Here is a 22,262-nt window from a genome sequence, read left to right as displayed (position 1 = left end):
AAAAAATAAAGTGTAGAGAAAATGTATTTTAGTGATCTAATTTTTTAGCTTTCCATTAAAAGATGTTTTTTATTTGGAAAAATTAAGAGACTCTGATACATTTCTGAGGTAATAAAGAAAAATACTTTCCATTGTGAATAGAGCTGCATTTACTCACAGGAATATACATAGCTAGTTATGTGGAAGCTGTCATATCTTTGTAAATTCTTTCTTTAATCTTTATGCTACATACAGATAAAATCCAACTGTGGAACGAATTGGAATGAATTGGTTTGCTGCACTAGAGCTACAGAAGGAAAAATGACATCTATTTCCACAGAATACATTTTTCTTYGTACTTAACATTCTGATCATGTATGTAAAGTACACAGGTGCTGATTAAAAGATTGCAGAAGCGATGTGGGGAAAAAAATTCTTTTTAAATGTACAAAATGAAATAGTTTGAGTGGCACTTTGTGATTTGTTTTCCAATTAGAAATGACATTTAATTTTAAGAGTTGAGCTTTTTTTAAGATATCATTTGGCTTGTTCAGGTGCATAGGTCTACTATGATGGTTACTGACTTTAATTTTCAGGATCTGGTGCATAAAGTAAGCAACATGCTTCTTTGTATCCTTTTCCAGTAGCCTCAGTTTTAATGTGTAAGATTATATTTACTGTTGTGAGTGACATGAAACCAAAATTATTTATGGTTCGAATTTTTATGAATTTCTAGATTACTGAGGAACCTGTAGGTTTTAGCTCTTCACTGACTTCACCAGTATTTGGAGTAGGCCTTTCCCTTAAAGAAAAAAAAGGGAAAACATGACTTGTGATACAGATCATAAATAGTCTTAAGATCAGTTTTGAGATGCGCAGGCATCTGCCGTGATTTGACAGTTAAATGGCCATTAAAATCCAATGGTTATACTAATAAAATGTACTTTCTTCATAATAATTATTTATAAGTTGTTTATTTTAAAATGACAATTGTTATGAGGAAAATACACTTTTTTATAGTAATAAATGCTAAATGCTTCATAGAAATAAGTAAAACTACATCTCTGCTGCTAAAATCTTGCAAAGAAGAGTATTGCAGCCATGGCTACATGCTCACATCAATCTGGCACAAATTCACTGCCACCAGTCTCTTCCTAGCTACTCCCTCCCACTCTCTTCGTTGTGCTGCTACAAGCACTGAAGCTTTCAAGAGGGAGCAGTCCAGTAAGTCCAGGAGCATAGGCCACACTATTGGCAGCAGCATGGATTTAGCCACATTAAACTGAATGTATAATCGTGAGCTGATTCTGCAAATCCATAAGTTTTACATCTTAAAAGGCTGCACAGTTTAATCGCGTTATATGATACTAAACATAAAACAGGAAACCTATGGAAAATAAATATATTTCCATTTAAATATGATACAGCTGATAGTAGTACTGAAGGAATACTCTGATGAGGGATAAAAATGTTGTATATGTTGTAAAAGGTTTTATAGTAATATTAAAAATAGATGTACTGCAAAGTAGAAAGGGGGAGGGCAAGGAACCAGATTATTCCAGTTTTGTTTTCAAAAAAATTATTTGAAATGTATGAATGTCTTTAAGAAATGCTCTAAAAAGCTTTCTTGATTAAATCAAAACAGTAAGGCCATAATTTTCTGAGATATTCTGTGTCTTGTAAGACTGGGGATCTTTGGCATGTTGTTTTATATTATTGTTTATTACAGACCACCATGCCATTACTTAGCAAATAAGGAATATTTTAGTATGCTAGGACCTGTACATATTTAAACTATCTTGCTAAGATTATAAAAGTAGTCTTTTTTCCTATATAAGCTTAATGCTRTATTTCAACTCTTTCATAAGCTACAGGGAAGTATTCCAAACCAGCTRAATTGTGTCAGCTGTTCTTAGGTAGCTGCTGTTGTATAACATGCAGATTACTCATGAGAGGTATGTCTTAAATTATGCTTTTAGACTGATTTTTATGTGATAAGAAACCTCTGTATGTGTGAGTGTATGTGAGTGTGCCTGTGTGCAAACCTGCATGTTTATCTCGTGCTAAAGAGCATGATGGAGAAAATATATCTTGTTAAAGATACAGCATATTGCTATTTCAGTTAAGATATATGATTTCAAAATGAAACAGTTGAGGCTCCTGTAAGGTCTTTCCACAAAACTTAGAGTCACAAAGTTTAGTATTCTTGATGTTAAGATAAAAACAGTTCTGTTCAAACCCTAGTTTTGAATAATAAGAAGCAAAATAAGCTGCCTCAAAAGCAGTGGAAAATATGAAGTCTGGTTTCCTAGATTTATGTCCTTGTCCTGCATATACTTTCACAATAATCTCATGTCTCCCATGGTCCCTTTAGCACACCCACTGTAGAACTCTGGTCTTCTCCAAGACCTTAGCTGACACCTTCCCTACTCCAATGTACTCCAATTTTTGTAAATGCTACCTAAATACCCTAATACCTAGCAAATCCTAAATCTACCTTATTTGACCTGCTAGCAGAGCAGATCAATGTTCATGTATTGTATGAGACAAAGCCCATGCTATGTCTAGCTCAGGGTTCTGCACATGCCGGCAAGTTGGCTGGTACATGTAAATTGACCAAGTAGCTTCTGCTAAATAGAATAGAAAAAGTCTGTATTCTTCAAACATTTCTTTCAAGTGTCTTTAATAGTATCACTCTTCAGAATCTAGTTTCAATTACTGCCACAGCATTGAAGTTGAAAGTTGGTAAACTTCCTCAAGTTTAGTGAAAAATGACACCTGGGGAGAGAAGAGAGAAGTTACCAGAAGGGGAACTTACAGAAACAGAAGCATTTTGTAATGCTCATTTTCTAAGGAAAGCACACAAAAARGAGCCAAACTGAAATTAAAATGATGAAGTTACCTTTTCACTCTATTCCATATTTTTTCATGTTTTTAATATATAAAACATGAGGAATTACTACAAGCAATTCTGAGCATCTTCTTTTTGAGTCCCATGTTTTTCAGCATAAGGCATTGGCTCCCAAAGTGATATTGGGTTAATTATATGATTCTAATTAGTACAAAAGTAGAAGACCAACAAATGTTCAAAAAGAATAAGCCTCTGAATCACTGTTTCAAATGTGAGGCTAGATCATATTTCCTGGATCTGTATCCAGAGATGACCCTTTAATGTATAGCTCCAAGCATATAATAGCGTAAGCTTGTCACTTCCACAGTACTTTTGCAGTCCCTGGATTTTGAGTACTGGATGTCAGTGATGTGCATTTCAGTTGTGAAGTGCTCCCTACATTGTCTCTGTCAATCCAATTATAATTATGTTTATTCATGAAAATCTGTAGTAGTTTCTGCTGTTCTTCCAAGCTTCTAACATTAGTGCAGAAATATCTTAAGATCCTTTATTTTGCCAACTTTATAACAATCTGTCTGAATTTCTTTTATTAATCACAGTATCTTCTTTCTCTTTCCCATACAAGCCCCAGGAGACCTAATTTAGAGCATTATATCTTCCACAATGATGGCTCTACCTTTATGCTTGGCATAAGAACTGACTAAATATTAAAAATAAAAACCTGAAGAAGCTAATAATAGGTGTATAAATTCATAAAATTATTTAAAAGTCACAAAGTAAACCTAATAGAATTGTTATCTGTCAAACAGACAACAAGGCCAAAATAATGGAACTATAAAATTTCTGGCAAAATGTTTTCAAGAATTACTATCCTTTATTCATTGTTAGAATTGCTTATCTCTTAAAGACTAAAAATTGCATTCTCTACTACAATACAGATAATAACCTACAGAAAATAAGCAAGTATTCTTTCTGCAGTCTCTGTTCTAGTTGGTGTTGCTACTGTTTATGAATATATACCTATACCCAATTATCCTCTTAGGATATTGTCAGAAGTTCTCTTTCTGGGAAGATATCAGGGGCAGGCTGGTTCTTTATATCAGTTGAGATTTTCAAGACAGTATTTCTGAGGTAAGTTTTTTCAGCAGTATATCTGCAATTCTACAACCAAAGCAATTCTCCCTGTGTGTGAAGAAGGGTGACTTATGCCTTTCCCAGGGCCCTGTGTGCATTAATTGTCTGTGATTGCACTGACTAGCCTCACCTGGAACCTCCAACCTCACACCTTCTGCCCATTGGCCCAGGAGCTCCATTTAAGCTCTAGCCTGGGTCAGTGATCCCTGCCTGAGTTATGGTGTGGGTGTGCTTGATTTTGGTTCTGTTTGTTATTGGTTATTTCTTTGGAGATTGCAGCTGTTGTGGTTTTTGATGTATTTAGAGTTCTTGTGTTTGATCTTAGACATGAGTTGTAACTTTGCCTGATGATCGCTGGATGGCTGATAGGACCTGTTGCTGTTATTACTCCTGCTCTGCTTGCTGAGCTGCTGAGCTCAGGTGCTGTGGGAGTGTCCTGCCTCGCCTATGCTGTGCTTGCTTTGTGGAGCAGCCCTGCTCTCATTGCTCCTTAATGGCTTATGACTCATGGCTTATGAGTGCCTTGACTTCCTGGTTTGAAATCTCTCTTSTTTTGGAGAATACAGAGTCCATATATAAATTGAGCAGATGGTAATTTTCAATCTTGGATCTYATCATACCAACAACTAAATGGGAAGAGGGAGACATTTTTTGTTCTTCAATCATCTAATTTTAGAAGAGTACTGGGAGACCTTTATTTATCTGAGAAGCTGCTAAAAGATACAGAAATCCTAATGAACTTGGCCAATGACTCTTCTTTCTTGGTATTACTTGGTAACAATAGTCATCCATTTATTGAAGTATTAGCTTAAGTTAACATATTGAGTATTACTCTTCAGAGCTTATTACTCTATATTAGACAAACTGGAAAGTGTTTTGAATCAGAGGGATTGCATCATACTTGTACTATTTCTATCAGTCAGAAACCACAAATGTCCAATTCAGTCTGCTGAGTTTCCTTAACTGTATAATACTAAGGAAAAACTTGGCTTAACTTTGCCTTTACTCCTTCTTGAAATTTAATTCCTTTACCATTGATTATAATGAATGCAAAGTTATGCCAAAACCCACAATTCTGTCTGACTCCAAACTATTCTTCCAAACCTGCCAGCTTGGCACCTCAGAGCAGAGCTAATAACAAGTTCCCTGTCTAGAAGCCTTCTATTTTTTTTTTCATGTTCTAGGTTTCTACAGTAGCTTGAGAGAAAGTGAAAAATCAGTGAGTGAAACCCTCATGAACATGTCTAGCTAGGAGAAGGAAAGGCATTGGATATTTCCTTATTTTATCAGGTGTTGGGTGATTTTTAATTCAGCTGACAGATGATGTTAGTCTTATATTCAGGTTAYGAATTGTAATAGTGTGTGATTCTGCATGAAGTATTGGGAAGCAGAGTACAATGTTCTGGTTTAGAATGTGCCAAAACATTAATTTGCTGTTTCAATAAAACAAGACAGATCATGGAACCTAATTACCTGTTTGGAAACAGATCTTTCTGCCTCCTGCAGAAGCACCTACTAGGTACCAAATATATTTTAGTTTAAGGAAACTAATTCCTGACACAGAAGGATCACTTCAATGTGAAACTTAATAAAAGGCTAACAAACTTTAGAAGAATACTTTCATGTGGAGTAGTTTAAAAACTTCAGCTGCATGTTATGCCCCCCAGATGTATGACATAAGGGATGCTTATACTTCCATTCTCCACTGACTAGTGTAGCTCTGGATAACAACGTTTTGGTTCTGTGCTTTGTGGAAATTGTGAACCTATGAAATGACAGAATGAGAACAGGGAACTCTGMTCTAGTTTCACTGATGCTAAGCAGTCTTTTCAAAAACAAATTTCTCATTCTGTCAGACAAGAGTATACCAGTCTCTGCTAGCACCATCTAGTGATCTTTTCCATAATGCTACATTGCTGTTAGTAACAAAGCACTGCTCTGAGGTTCTAGAGCAGACCTTCTGCTTGTGAAACACCACAGAAATTCCTTCAAGATCCAGCCTGTCTTGTCCTGGTGTTGTCATTGTGGGAGCATTGCTCTGAGTCTTCAGAACTTTCAGTTCTTGTTTCCTACCTTCTGTTCCAGCTCAGACACACTTTATCCCAATTATTTATTTTTCTTAATTGCTTTCTGTCATAAGATATTACTTTTACCAAATGTTTATATAAAAACACCATCTATTAACTGATAACACTATTGATTGGTGCTTAGAGAAATAGAACTTGGCCTTATTTGTGACCTTATATAAAGAGCTTAAATCAAAACTAAATCTGCATCTCTTTTTGGAGCACACACTAAATTTCCAAAGAAGAATTCTAAGAAATGTTTAGTACTATGGGTACAAAATACTAGGTTTTTCTTCATTGTAAACTTTAGCTCTTAGTTTATTCAGTGACAACAGAAATAAGAACAGGCAATTAGCAACTGCTTTTAGTTAAGCTCTACAGTTAGACTTCTGAATTGCAGTATAGAGGATCTCTGCAGTCAGAGACAAATTTAGAGTAACCTCTGTTCAATGCAGTATTATCTCGGATGTTGTTAACCCTACCCTTGCTTGCTCAGACAGTAAGTCTGTATTCCTCTATTGTCATCCACTTCTTGTGTACTCCCTTTTTATRTTTGAGTTTGTCAGGAGCTCCTTGGACATCCACACAGGCTTCCTGCTGCCTTAGACTTGTTGGACCTCAAGATGGAGTGTTCCTGAGCTTGGAGGAGGTAATGCTTGAAAATCAGTCAGCTCTTCTGGATTATTCTTCTCTCCAGGACCATCTGCTGTAGAATTTTTCTAAGCAGATCTTGGAACAGACCAAAATCTGCTCTTCTGAAGTCCAAGGTTGTGATCCTGCTATTTGTCTTGTTTTCCTCTGCAGGATTCTGAACTCCACCATTTCATGGTCACTGCAAACAAGCCTGCCCGCAGCCTTCATATCTCCAACCAGTTTGTTCTTGGTTGTGAGTATCAGGTCCAGCAGAGTGCCTGTGTTTATCAACTCCTTCATTGCCTATATCAGAAAGTTATCATCAGTGCACTTCAGAAACCTACTGGATTGCTTGTGTGCTGCTGTGTTGTCCCTCTAGTAGATATCAGGGTGGTTCAGATCTACGTGGACCAGGGCCTGTGAATATAAGGCTTCTTTCTGTTATTTGAAGAACACCTATCTACTWCTTCCTAATCAGGTGGTCAATAGCAGACTCCCACAATGTTACCCATGTTGGTCTGTCTGCTAATCCTTAACCATAAGCACTCAGCTGGTTTATCACCAATCCCATAGCTGAGCTCCATGCATTCCTGTTGTTCTCCCACATAAAAGGCAGCTCCCTCACCTCCCCATCCTGGCCTGCCCTTCCTAAAGAGCCTGTATCCATCCATGGCAGCACTCCAGTCATATGAGCTATCCCATCTCATGCCTGTGATCCTGAGATTCCAGGCCTGCAAGTGCAGATGTCTAATTCTTCCTGTCTGTTCCCTAGGCTGCATGCTTTACTGTTCAGGTGCTTTAGAGAGATGCTCAGTCATGATGATTTTCCAGAAAAGGTGTAAGAGCTTCTTCTATTACGATGTTTCCTTATCACTTCCTTATTTGTATGTATGCTGTTTCCTTATCACTTCCTTATTTATGTGTGTGCACTTGGAGTGGGCCCCCATCTGCTCTGTTTTGTTGTTTGAAGGTCTCTTTTGTCCACAGCTCCCTGCATCCATTCCTCGCCAATCAAGTTTACCACTTTCCTCACTTGGTTGTCATCTCCCTCCCACATCATTTATAGTTTAAAGTTCTCCTCACTAAGTTTGGCAGCCAATTGGCAAAGATGCCTTTGTCACAGTTGATCAGGTGGATCCAGTGTCTAGCAGCACGTGATCCTCGAAGAGGGTCTCATAATCATAAAAGCTGAATCCCTTTTGTCAATGCTAGCTACACAATGTGTTGTTGACCCCTACAYGAATAACTGCACTTCCATGGCGCAGGCTAACCATAGGTTCTATTTGCCAGGAATGAGTTCACAAAAATATTTCTAAGAGGTCAATATAATCTCTACTATCTTTTCAGTCCTTGATTACAGGCTTGCTGCCAAAAGCACTTCAGAGTCTGTGAGCTGAATCTTACTTTTTAGTACAAAGTTTTGAGGGTTCCCCACCTTGTCGGAATGAATTATTTACAGATAACAATTTTAATTGATTTTTTATTCATTTGGAAAAGTACTGTACACACTAGATTTTTCAAAGTGCATATGCTTTTTGATARTCTACAACTGACAATTTTCTTGATTGGATTTTACTTTAAGTTGATCATTTGAGTGGTCACAATCTCTTATTTGAAAAGAAGACAAGGATTCAGAAACCATAATAAGCATGCAAATTTCCATGTTAAAGGCAGAAGTAATGATTTCTAGTTTGTTATGGATTTATTCTTTTTTTTATCTCTAATGCTTCCCTCTTTCTCCACTATTGCTCCACCTGCAATAGACCCATGTTCCTTTGAACCTTACCCTCYGTACTGCAAATCAGACAAGAGGCTAGTATGTGACTTTTCTAATGTGCAGTTATGCATTAACTGGTCAGCTGTTACAAAACAAAATGTAAAATGGCTTAATTCTGTTGATCTTTCCTTTATAGGTGGCTGTTTCCCCCCTCTGCTCAACCTTGCAGGAATTAAACTGTCTTCTATCCAGTTTGAAGGGGTGAATTGGGTCCAAAAGATGGTGAGGAAAGGCTTCCAGACCTGTAGACACACAGCATGATTGGGTACRCTTCATTTCCTTAGAAAAGTAGCCTAAAAAGAATTTCTAATACACCTGTGCTATGTGAAAGGAGAGACAGGTTACTGTGGTAGGTAGTGCCATGGGAAGACATCAAAGCAATGTGAGTTCCATTTCCCTCTTTGTCATAGGTTTGTATGCATCTCTAATCTATTTGTTGCTGTATATCTAATAAGATAATTTGTTTATATAAAATCTCTGTAAAGTGCTATACGAGGTTAAGGTATTACCAAAAGCCATCAGTGTCTGGAGAAGCTAAGTATTCACAGGAGTCAGAGCTCTGAGTTTTTTGGACAATGACCACTTGCAAGACTAACTGCAGTGCTCAGCTGCCACAACTGCTCTGATGTAGATACTACTTTTCTACGAGAGGGTACAAGACTAAGCCAGCATTTTCAAAAGTTAGTTGACCTGTTTAATATAATAATTTGAAAATAAATATKAAAATGTTCAGAATTCTTAAAACAGGTGTAGATAATATGAACCAGCCCATAAAATTGTGGAGATTTGCTGGTATGTGTGAGTATGGCATCCCAATGGACTGAAAGTGGCAGTGCAAAGAAGTAATAAAACAAAGACACCTTGTTTTCATTAATAATAGTTCTGTCTACTGATCTGCACTTATATYTAGAACATTCCTGTCAAAGAGAGTGAGAATAACATATGCTGATAATGATCTTCAGTTATGCAGTGATTCTTAAATAGATTAATATCTGTTAAGAAATTATGCACAGAKATTCAATTTGTAATCCCTGAAAAATCTCTACTTTGCTAGCATTCAAAGACTATGCTTAGTCCTGAATATTGTAATGCTAGAGTTGTCTATCTTGAATGTACACATTACACAGTATTAACATCAATGCTTTAACTCTAGGTGGCAGTTTATTCCATCGCTTTTTTTCAATGTAGGCTTCAGCAGCAGCATCCTGATTAGCATTACATTATAAATGCGAGGGGGAGGGGAAGGTAAATCAAGCTGTGGTAACAACTATCCTGATTTTTATATATTCTTTCCTAGAGTCAGGTCACTGGACTAAATGTGGGGATAACTCAGAGATTTTGCTTTCCTGAAAGTTACTCTTTTCTATACACCTGAGATGGCTGAGAAAGGCCTAATTCTGACACCCCTCCTCCCAAATCTGTCAATTCTCCTTTTGCCAAATTTGGAGTCAAACTAGTCAGCAGCTACTGAATAACTTCCTCATGTTCTTCAAAAAGAAATGTGAGACAATACTGAAGAATTATAAAACAAATTTAGGAGTGAATGAAGAGTCACCAGGTGATGGTGTAGTGTCAGTGCATTGGTCCCAGATCAAGTTATGGAAATATCGTTCTGTCAGATTAGGTTATTGGAAATTCTAAGTCTGATGCCTTTATAAGAAGAAAAAAAAAAAAAAAAATAAAAAGGACAAACCACTGGAGCATCTAGGAGTGGTCCAACATGTAAGTGCTTTGAAAAGTTATTGGCAAATTCCTGTCACTAGATAATGCAAAAGATGCTGGGCTTTCAGCTCCATTTTGGCTCTTTTAATTTTGCACTTTGCCCTTTGATTGTGTAGGGCAGMAGTGAGTGTTTGGCATTTAACAGGAGACTCTTCACAGCCTGTGTACAAACACCAGGATTTTACCATCAGATAAGTAATACTAATACACTGTCATGGTGGATGAAAGCTATAGTCCAGTTTCTTCCTGAGGTCAGGTTTACTGCAGATACCACTAAATGCAGTTAGGTGTTTAGAGAGACAACCTGTTTGGGCTACACAGTTGAAACATGCCAGTGAAGGCCTGTACTAAGCCAAGTATATTCCATGCTGAACATGTCACACAAATTACAGTGACTGGCTCGTTCTCATAGAGGTTTGCTACCAATGTGGTTTCATAGATAGACCTGATAAGACAAAAAAAATCATAAGCACCAGTGGGCTGATGGTTGTAAAAAGGATGTTTTCCTGTGGAGAAAAAAAAATATAGGGCCATAAAATAATTCAGGTTAGAAGGGAATACAAGAGAGTTCCAGTCCAAACTCCTGCTCAAAGCAGGGMTAGCTAAGATGTCAGACCAGGTTACTCAGGGCTCTCCAAAGATTAATTTTGCAGACTGATGTTGGATTACATATGYACAGAAAGCTTAGGGAGAGGAATACACATCCTCCATATTAATAGGAAGTCACTTCTGAAATTCAAAGTATACCTCACRACTGAGAGAGTCAATAGACAGCATTATGAATATTAGGACTTACAAAGAAATCTTTTTTCATTTAAAAAATGTTTCCTTTTCCTCCTACATATATTTGAACTGTATGAAGAATTTCAGTAACAGTTTCAAATGATGTGCTATGATGTACATACACATTTGAAATGCAGCATTGATCAAGATTTGTGAATTTCAGTTGGAAAATTTAAAACCAAATAAGCTCAAAATTTTACTATAAAGTTTTTCTTCTAGAAGTATGTAAATTGTGAAACACTAATAGAAGGCATAAAGACAGGCAGGCATGTACATATGAAAGGCATTGCCTGTTAAAGAGAAAACACCAGCCGTTATTGCTGATGGACCAAATGCTGGTCTATCTAGCTGCTAAGCTAGATATTTAATACATGAACCAAAATAAAATTTAGGCCAAGAGACTACCCTGTCATAGAAAGTGTTCTGTGACACAGAAAAGATCAGACTAGATGATATAATGCTCCCTTCTGGACAGAGAAATCACTGAATGCTTCAGATTTTGTTTACTCACTGTAGGAGGGAAGTGAATACACAGTATGATGTATTTTCAAGCACTGAACATATGGTAGCTGGAAAAGGTATAGATCAGCTGGGTCAGTTCTTTTTTTGTGTGTGAGGCTATAGATGATTAAACATTACTTTCACAGAATTTACTGTATAAATAATCACAATCTTGCTATGGTATGGCTCACCACAGGAAATGATCTAAATAGATGAAAACTGAGGAAAATAAGCAGTCCATAGTATGAAGCTTATAAAGAACAGTACAGTTAACAGGAAGGCAAGAAGTAGGATTAAAAGAAAGTGTTCAAAGTTGGATTGATAAGTGTGGACTGGTATCCTTTCAAAGTAAAGGGCAGAGAAGGATTTAAAAATACTGAGAAAGAAATAGTGTGTAAACCTTTATTTTGCTTTTAAACACTTCGATGGCGAACAACCTCATCCTGCTGTAATTGATGCCAGTGACAAAACATTGAGTGACTTCAGGCCAAATCAGCCTCACTAACTTCAACACCTGTAAGTGAGATGGGAGCAGATGTGTGCATGCTCTGTCTAATCCGCATGCACAGGGTACCATACGCTAACTGTTTGTTTGGTTTAGAATTGATTTGGGAAAAGTCTCCAGCTCAGACTTSAATGTTATTTTCTTGCTCGCTGTTGGTATGCAGGGTTTTCCACCTGCCTGTGTGCTTTTACCTCTGATGCTAAAGAAAAGATCTGAGTTGATACTTCCTGTGATCCCAGATGATGGTGTGTATAATTTTGGACACTGGATTACTGGTATTTTGATTTTTGTTGTATCCAAGCACTCAGTCTGTTACACTGCAGATAAGGCAAAGGTTTTTTTAGTAACTAACCACTGTTTTGCTGACAGGCTGGTTAATAAACACTCTCCCCTCCCCCCCCGACAGTATCTCATAACAAAAAGTATTTGCAGAAAGTGAGAAAGCAATACCAGCATTCAAACATAAAAGTTTGGCTTAACATCAAGATATGCATGATGGACACAAAGTTTAGAAGGTTTGTTGTGTTCTRTGTTTGAAGAGATAAGCCTTTAAACTGACAACATACTGCTACAAAAATTTGGGAGACATTTGCCTCATTGCATTTTAAACAATTTAAGAACTCCCTGTGGSTTAGTAATTCAGACCTAATATACTTTAAATGGTGTTCAGTGTTGTTTGAATTTTAGTTTTGAAAGTGGCTAGACATTAGGGAGTATAGCAGAGAATCCAAGGAGCCACGTCTCCTGTCCCTATTGCAGCTGCACCAAATCCGGCTGCATAATGCGCTTTTTGCTGTTCAGACTTTCCACAGACACAATGTCTGATATTTAACTTGATAAGTCTTATGAAGTTAATTTAAGTTTTGGAGAAGTCATATTTTTAGTTTCAGTGTTGTGTTTTTATTCATACATATTTAACCCCATATCCTTGTCCAACTGAATTAGTGTGATGAGTCTAAGGAATATAATAGATTGCTGGAAGGACCAAGAGAGTACAAGAACTAGTCCAAGCTATGTCCAGATCTATATTTCATCTTATGAGATAGAAACTCTGTGGATGACCATGAAAATCATCATATCTCATATACAATTTAAATCTTTAAATAAAGAAATTCCATATTGTACAGTAATGTGTTTTAATTTTAAGTATTGTACTTGAAAAAGGCATCTGAGATTATATACAATCTAGATGGACTACAGAGATGGAGCACCAAACTATCACTTTAGGTATCTGTAATCTAACCTTGGGAGTGTCTTAATTTCCAATGTTTCTGTGAGCATCTGAACTGGATTTCTCAGGCCCTGTATTTGGAAGAAGATACTTCTTAGTTAGATGTATGCAGTCACTGAAGACCAAATATTGGGGGTTTGATGCCTAAATTCTGATGAATCTGTAGAACTTGCTATATTCTTCCAAATACATGACCTGAGAAATCCAGTGCATATCTTTACAGATATTCCTATTTGTTAGCATCTTTCTTTGAAGGTTCTCACACTCAGCAGATCCAGTAGACTTGGAGCATGTCTGGCCACCCTTGCTTAAACTGCTGGCTGTGATGGTTTCAATTAAGTTGATGGGCTTTGTACAGAAGCCGCTGAGACCCAGAGTTGCACTCTGATGGTGCCACTGTGGGGGTGGAGCGGCAGGACACGAGTTATAGGAGACACCCAAGGAAGCAATGATGTCTCAGTTTTCACAGGTATTTGCTAAGCAAAAATGTGTCATTGTTTAAATTTTATAAAAAAGTAATCTTTCCTTATTCTTTAGAAACTCATATCAGTTCTTAAGAAAGCAGGTAAATATAATTTATTTCAAATAAGATAGTTAAGGAAAACGACATTCAAGAAATGAGTCCTCCATCAACTCTGACTAAAACTCTTCTTTCTTGACTTATATTGTCTTAATAAATGAGAAAAGATAAGGCAGCACATACAATCTATTTCTAACATTAACTCATTATCTGAGATCATTAATTATCTCTTTCTTTTCAAAATTCTCATTCTTCATTACAACTAGCTGGAATATCAGGCATCATGGACTATAAACTTGGTTTTGGAAAGCCTTTTTCCTACAGAACATCAAGAGCTGCAAACATTTGATATTGGTATCATATTACAAGAGAAATCTCAAGGTTTGCAAGTTTGGTTCTAATGCTTTTAAAAGCTTTCCATGCAGTCCTGTGCTGCTCCTGAGTTTTAGTGATTACTCCTTTTCTGTTCTTGTACTTTTTTATTTTTTTTAGTGAAAATATCAAAATTCTAAACTTCTGGCTCAAAAGTACCTCATAACCARGGTTTCTTCCATCTCTACCTGACTCGGAAGTTCACTCTAACTCCCTTATGTGAATGTCTTCTTCCATGGATGTATACGTTTATATAGATCTCATTTTTTACCTCAAAAACATATTCTGTACAAAACTACAGGCCACTTTACATTGTTGAGTGCAAACTCAAGGTGGTTCTTTATCAAATTTGGCAAGTGTTTACACTGGAAGGTCTAAGAAACTTCATCCTCATAGTAGAAAGCATGAGTTTAAAGTGAATTACCATGGGCTGGATTTCTCTATTGTTATCTTCATAAAGAATTTAAGGGGCCCAGAGCTGTTCCAACTTAATGCCCTCTCATTGTAAAGCACTTAGTTACAGGTGATAATTGCTCTATATATTAATCGATTTTTTTTTTTGTTTTGTCACTATGAGGATTCCTCAGAACAATATAAAACTCTACTAGTTCAACAGCTGAACTTGCAGTTTTTTTCATTACTGCATGAAGAACGGTGGGTTTTTTGTTTTGTTTTGTTTAATAGAAGTTTACTAGRAAAGGCACAAATCTCCACAAAAAAGCTAATTTTTAAAGTAACTACCAAGCAAGTTATAATAGCCTCCTAAGCTTTTATCTTTTATTTTTGTAAAAGTCTTACTTTTGTCTTGTCTTGTCTTTTTCTCCTTACATTTCATCTCCTGTTAATATGGGATCTTTCTGACCTAACTTTCCTATGAACACACATTGGTATTTGTCGTAGACAGAAATAAATAGTCAAAAATGTAAATTCACCTCAAATCAGAAAAATAAGTCTCCCTCTTCCTCCCCTCCCTGTACTTTAACATATCTACTACACGTACCACTGTACCTTTCCCCACGTTGCAGAATCCCTCCAGAGGTACGCATCCTCAAATAGATTTCCAGATGTTGGAATAAAAAGCTTCATTCTTTGAGCAGACTCATTTTCCATGGTTCTGAATGAAGTTAACAACAATAAAACAAAAAAATGCCTGTATTCTAAGGGAACTACTCAAGTCTATAACCTGAGACAGCTTTCTCTTTTCTTACTTAAACTTCAGTGTAGAAACACTATACTGTGAAACAGTTACCTTCTGTTCAGATCACTACTCTCAGCAGTAGGCTATCTGTTGCATGTGATCTTGTGCTCACTACTACAAAAATAAGGAGCTTGAATAGCCCTAATCTGCCTATTAGACGAAAACATTTTATATCAAAATAGAACCATTTGTAGTTTTGCAGGTTCATTCCCCAGCTTTTTGCCTACTGTTTCTTACATTGAATAATACAAGTATTGTATATCTGTTATGGAAGATGTTATTTTCCTTTATAAACCTAAGCTCTCATTGGTTTTAGGACTATTTTAAAGATGTGAAAGGTTCTGATAAATAACAATTCTAAGAACATTTGAAAAATAATTTTATTCAGTAATATTATTTCATCTTTATTAAAAATGACTTATTCACAAAATATGAGAGAGGCATCAGTTGTTTTAATCAAGGTGGACTTGGGCATTTCCAAACTCATGTTACAAAAAGACAAAGGGAAGGAAATGCCTCTCTAAGAGAGCAGGAGTTATCAGGGAAACATGGAGCTTTAAGCAGTGAAGACTTGACTAAAATGTAGTTATTGTTATCCTTACACAACAGCAAAAATAGACTTCCAAGAGAGGRAAGTATGGGTTATATCCAGAACATATATATATTTTAACAACCTACGGTGTGCCATAAGTCGCAAGTCATTGATGCACAGATGAAGGCAAAAAGTCACTTGRTTAGTCAAAATAAAAATCTGAAGTAATGATTACATATTCAAATGAGTACTTGATAGCTCTAAATATTTAATATTTCAAACCTGAGCTGTTGCAGAAAAATGGAAAAATTGAATAAATACAGGTGAATGTCCTCGTGGCTAAACAGAGTACAAAGCAAGTTATTCACTGGTATCTTTTACAGATCACCAAATCACACTACAGAAAAAAATAAATATTCTCTTAAGTACTTAACTATCCCAGTAGGAGGATAAGCAATTTTTAAAATGGTGTATTCTGGAAATCTCATGCTGTCAGTGCTACAATATATGCTGAATTTCTAAGTATTATTTACAGCTTAAAATATCTTGCATAAAACCTATGGAAAGAGTTATACTGGATTTTACTTTGATAGTAAGATCATTAACAATGACCTGTTTAATAATTCTGATAATTGTAGTAGTCTGTTACTAGATGGAAATGGTAGACTTGTCAATAATAAAGCAAATGCAAATATTTAATATATTTGTCTTGGGAATTATTTTTCACAAATAAGACCTCTCCCAGCCTCCTAATCTCTGAAAGTTTCCTTTCAAATTTTTATTTCAAAGGGAGGATTGTTCAAAGTAGAAGGAAAAGTCATTGGAACTGAGGGAGCTGAAATGGAAGGAATCGGCCATTTTCTGTGGCATAAAATGAGGGTATGACTGATCAACCACAAAAAGGCACACGTTTGATCATTTGAGTTTTGAATTGAGCTTAAAGAATATACTACAAATAGAGATAATTAAGAAAAAATATCTGAGCTAATTCAAGTATTAGTTGTTAAACTTTTTTGACTTAGTTTTAAAAGTGACTCAAATTTTTCTGGAATTATAACAACACTAGATTCTCAGTACACAAACAGTAGCCGAATTCTGATTCAGGAACTACTCAGTATTCATGGGCATTCAAACCTTTTTGAATTCTGTAGTAATTAGATACTTAAGCCTTTCTGAAAATTTCAGCCTCAAATCAATGTCTCAAAGACTTAAAGGGAAGTTGTTCTGCTGAAATAATAGAGCAAATATAACAGTGCACCTGGCAGAGTCATGAAGAGGAGTAGATGTGACCTTGGAAAGTAATTTAATCAATCTACCTGAGCAGAACAGAAATATTATATCTCTCACCATCTATATTTCTATTAATTGATTCCAAGATGATTGGCTTTTTCATAACAACATGAAATTGCTAACTCATGCTCTGCCTCTAATCCATTATCTCTCTTAGTTCTTTTTTTAAAGAGAAGGACCTTTACCTAAACATCATTTTTTTGCACTCTTGTGCCCAAGCATAGTAAATTCATCTTGTTTTCAGATTAGTTTGTTMATTTGTCAAGCTCATTCTCAGTTCTGATCTTGTCCTCTGGTGAACTTATGGTTCCTTTTACGTCTGTGTTTTCCCCAGATATAATCATTACCCTGGTTGGGGAAAACATTGAATAGAACATGAGACMGGCCATCCTTATATTTGTTGTGCACTTCGACTTTGTGGTTTCCAGTGAACCACAGACAAACGTCCTTTGAGGTACGTTACCCAAGCAGTTTGCACTAGCCTTCAGCAGTTTCTTCTAGACCACGTTTTCCCAGCRTCCTTGTGAGGTCATGTTAGAGAGCGCGATTACCTTATTACACCAAGGCTTAGGAAAACCAACGCTTTCCTCACAACAACAAGGGCTGTTGTAAAGAAAATCAGACTGGTTTGACGCAAATTGTAAAAATGTCAGTTGCCTGCTACTCCTTTTTTTTTTTTCAGTTCTGGGTCTTTCAAAATGCTTTTTTGATTTTTATCATAATTATAYTGAAGACTGAAGTTAAACTAACTGCTCTATACTTTATCAACCCTTCTTTTGTTACTTTTTAAACATAGGTATTACATATACCTTTTTTCCAGACTCTTAGTATGTATTCTGTCTTTCACAGATTTCTAAATATAGTTATTAACAGTTTTGTAATTCTGTTAATTAGGTGTTCGTGTGTTTGTATGATATTCATCAGATCAAACTAATCTAAAAAAATTAAAATTACTTACGTAATCTCTCAAATACTGTTAAGAATGTTGTTTCCATATTCTAAAGCAGAAAACTTATTCCTCTGTTATTAGTATTATTTTTCTAGACCTTTACTATCAACGAGTCTTTTTAGTTAATTAAAAAGGACTTAAAGAATGTTGACCATCTGAGTACTATCTCTTGATAGCTTTCCTTCTTTGTTCCATAGCAGACCAATATTTTCCTTGTTATCATGTTATTATCACTTACAAATTATTTCTTGTTACCTCTGGTATATATATTTTTTGCAACTAATTTTGTGCTCCTAATTGAGTCTCTGCCTATTGGTGCTATTTTATTCTCCTAATTAAAGATTAACCTGGTTTCCATCTTTCATCATATGTTCCCTTCTAATTTTCAAGTTTATCGTAGAATCCTTGATTTAAACTAGTTTGTCTCTTCTATACTTACTATATTTTCTCTGCTTTGGGATAATATATGAGCTTATATTTGTATTTAATATCATTTATCTGAGTAAACACCAGTTCTTATTAGGTTCTTTTCCTTAGTCTGATCTTAGATTGCTTTTTTTTCCTTAGATCAATTTTTTTTCTTAGGTTTCCTTAGATCCCTATGATTTTACCAACCTAATCTCTGGGTYTGCTAAAGTGTCCCTGCTTCTCTTTTGTTGTTTTCCATCTTTCCCTTTCCAAGAATTGTGAACTCTATAATTTCAGACTCATTTCACCCTGTTTGACAAGGAGAGAAACCTTATTTTTTTAAATTAGTTGCTCTTTAATGYTCTTAATTAAATTTGGAGGTCTCCCTTTTAGTTTTCTTCTCTGCTTTCTATATATATATAAATATATATATAAAATATATATAAAAAGTAGACACACATTCCAATAATTTGGAAATCTGTGCGGGTTTTTGTATTTTGCCAGTGTCATGTATAAATACGATATTACCTTAAAATAACTTCTAAAATGCATAATTCTTGCACATGAAATATGAATAACTGCTTACCTGTATCACAACTACAGTTATGTTTCTGTAAAGYTATATAGCTTGCATGTTAGCTTTCTTCATGGTGTTATTATAGTACAAAAATAGACTTGCAAAATTTTGTCTAGTGATTCAGTTTGCTTCACTCCAGTATGCAATTTGTCTGACTCTTGGGCAAAAGACTTGCAATAGCATTTTTTAAAAAGACAATGTTGTTGTACCTGTGTGGAAAAAGCATCTTTCATCCAGCTCATTTCACTTCTCATTTAAGAAGCATTTGCTACAAGAACTGAAATGCTAGCTTATTTCTCACTGTGTCACTTATTCATAAGTGTGAAATAGAATCTTTACACGAATCTAATGGCTTGTGGAAAATTAGCATTGAATTACTGGGCAGTGTAACTACATTAGTGTAGTGTTCATTTCAGAACATGTCTTACTTTAGGTAGACTTGCATATCCTCAGCTATCTTGTTCATGGAGCTGAACACAACAAGCCTTATGAGAAAACAACAAAGAATAGCTTCATTTAGGCAAATGGTTAATTTTATCTTTGTTTTGCCAAGTCACAATTCATTGTCCTTCCTGATGGTGCAAAACTAATTGGCTCTTATCACAGTTACATTACCTCCAAAAGCAGATAAAATTAATGCAAAGTAAAGATCACCATGATCAGAGGCTGTCTGATTAAAAGGCATGAAGTTGATGCAGATACCCACAACAGACTCTCAGAATTATAAATCAAGAAGTTTTCCATGTTGTCATCTACTGCTCTAGTTCATTATTTTGAATCCTTTGTTTTAACCTTGGATCACCCCTAATACATCTGCTGTGCAGTGATTAATATTACTGATGAAAATAAACTATGGAAGAGCAATGCTGTATTGCCTGACTAATTAGTCTATCAGGTTACATGTTTACAATTTTTAAAAAATGTTTCTGTTCATATAAATAAATCAAAGCTTGTTAAGCTCTGTGTTGCATGTGAAACTATCATATCTGACTGTGTGCTTCCAAGAGAGTCCTTCATTTTCCAGAAATTATACTTTTAAGGGCAAAATTTACATCCTTTAATTTTCTTCTATACAGTCTCTTTATAGTTTGCCACATCTGTAGGAAGGTCCTGTTGGAGACCACCAATTACATTATTTCCCTCCACAGAGAGGTCACAGTTGAACAAATTTACATATCAAATTCCTTCTAAGAAATGTCAAATAACTTTAGCAAAAGATAATCATTATTGAGTCTGAATGGTTTGAGGAGTATAGGGAATCACTACTGAGAGGTCAGGATTGTCATTTTACTATTTAATTTTAAAAATGAATATGCCACTGACTTTATTTAATCTGAGTCTTCAAAAGGGAGTACAAAAATCTTGGAAAAACRGAAGTTTCAAACCAAAGAGAACATGTAATATTAGTCAAAAGTTATGGTTAACAGTTTTATCTGAAGCAAGCAAAATTCTAGACAAGAAAGAAGATTTATATTTGCATGGGATTTATATTTGAAGACTGGGGAGTTATTCTGTTCAAGATATTTGATTTTAGGGAATATGGTTCTTAATTAAATTGATCAGTTCATGATCCCTTAAAGGCAAAAATGTCTAACAGTCATTAAAATMCCCAAAGAGATAATAAGGGTTCAGAAATCGTGGTCCACAAGTTCTACAATTCGCTAAGCCACCAGATCTAACTGGGCCTGCTTTGAGCAACAATTGGGCTAGATTACCTCCAGTGTCACATCCAGCCTAAATTATTTTGTTTCATTCAATCATCACGACTTATCTGATATGATGTAAATATATAATGAAAGACCTTCTTCTTGTCCTTCAGAGTTTATAGGTTCTAAATAGGACATCAGAAATGTTGAATGTAATAATAATGGGGCACAAAGCTGTATGAGGTAAGCTGCCAAACAGAGGCAAATATGGTCAAGAACATAGGTTTTTTGACCCTCAGTTCATGCAATGCATCTATTATTGAAATGCTGACAGCTTTTTTTCATATTTGAGCAATATTTTTATTTGGCATAAGGCATTACAAGATAGACAACAGAAAGGAAGATACTGATTTGTGCAATCATTTTACAGGCGCCATCACCTCTAAATGCAATATTAGAATATCCTTGTGATAAGACTATTCAGTTTTTCCTCATGAAAAAAAATACAGGAGCAAAGTTGGCTGTGTTCTTAGCAGGGAATTGAATCAAATCACCTCTTTAGGTTTCTCCCCACTTACCTTGCACTCTCTCTTATTTGCTTCTCCAAATTGTTACCTGGAAATAGCATCATATTACCAATCAAAATTTGAAGAACAAACTGCAAGTGCTGTGTGGATCACTTGTTCATGATCTGTCTAGTCTTATTACATTCATTTAGCTGACTTATTTAATTCTAGATGGATTATCTATATTCATTATTGACTGATTATATGAGATGTGTGAAATGATCCTTTGAGAGCACTCCTATATCTAGTTCGGAGTAATACTCTTCAAAAAGTGTTGTGAAACAGAGAATCTACATGAGAGCGATCACAGTTGCAGAAAATATAACCTTACAATAAAGAAAAGAAAAGAAAAGAAAAGAAAAGAAAAGAAAAGAAAAGAAAAGAAAAGAAAAGAAAAGAAAAGAAAAGAAAAGAAAAGAAAAGAAAAGANAAAAGAAAAGAAAAGAAAAGAAAAGAAAAGAAAAGAAAAGAAAAGAAAAGAAAAGAAAAGAAAAGAAAAGAAAAGAAAAGAAAAGAAAAGAAAAAAGAAAAGAAAAAATAATTAGATTGTTTAGGCTATGCAAGACTGCAGAAACATAATAGAAGTGTCCAAATATGTAAAGGACTATTACAAAGAGGAAAGAAATGAAGTATTCTCCATGTTCACTGGTGACTAGACAAGAAGTTTGGGGCTTAAACAATAGCAGAGGGACCTCATATGAATGTGAATATACCTGAARAACAGGAAAAAGAGGAGCTTGTCTTCAGAATTATGCCTATACAAAGACAATCTCTATTACTGAAAACCTTCATCACAGAGGATCCAAAGAAGACCTGTTTGCTCTCCAACACAGAGAATACACTGGTGATGACAGGCTTAATTAAATTTTATCTATAATTAATATTTTATATCATATTTAGTATGTGGAGAATTAAATACTTCAAAGAGTATTTTAAGAGTTTATATTAGGGCATTTGATCTGAGTCTGAGTTGATCCAAAGCATTACAAAAAATGGGAACTGGGAGCCTCTATGCTATATTT

At 35.4% G+C, this 22,262-nt stretch overlaps 1 long non-coding RNA gene across 5 annotated transcripts in view; it reads right to left on the bottom strand.

Annotated features, from left to right (window-relative positions):
* Window positions 1-2,665: 2,665 nt before the first annotated feature.
* LOC146600870 (uncharacterized) overlaps window positions 2,666-22,262 on the bottom strand; it is a 38,450-nt gene continuing 18,853 nt past the window's right edge. For 2 of the 5 annotated variants that reach the window (XR_014897143.1, XR_014897140.1), the window contains 2 exons: window positions 15,083-15,188; window positions 2,666-2,757 (listed from right to left, as the gene is read on the bottom strand). This is a non-coding gene — a long non-coding RNA (uncharacterized LOC146600870). Of the gene's footprint in view, window positions 2,758-8,179; window positions 8,683-15,082; window positions 15,189-22,262 lie in introns of those variants that run through there. The other 3 variants (XR_014897141.1, XR_014897144.1, XR_014897142.1) reach the window with 3 other exon arrangements.

This window comes from Rhea americana, unplaced genomic scaffold (assembly GCF_003343005.1).
Source record: "Rhea americana isolate MKP2758 unplaced genomic scaffold, rheAme1 scaffold_112, whole genome shotgun sequence".
NCBI classification, from domain to species: Eukaryota; Metazoa; Chordata; class Aves; order Rheiformes; family Rheidae; genus Rhea; species Rhea americana.
This window is presented reverse-complemented; position numbering and strand designations above follow the sequence as displayed.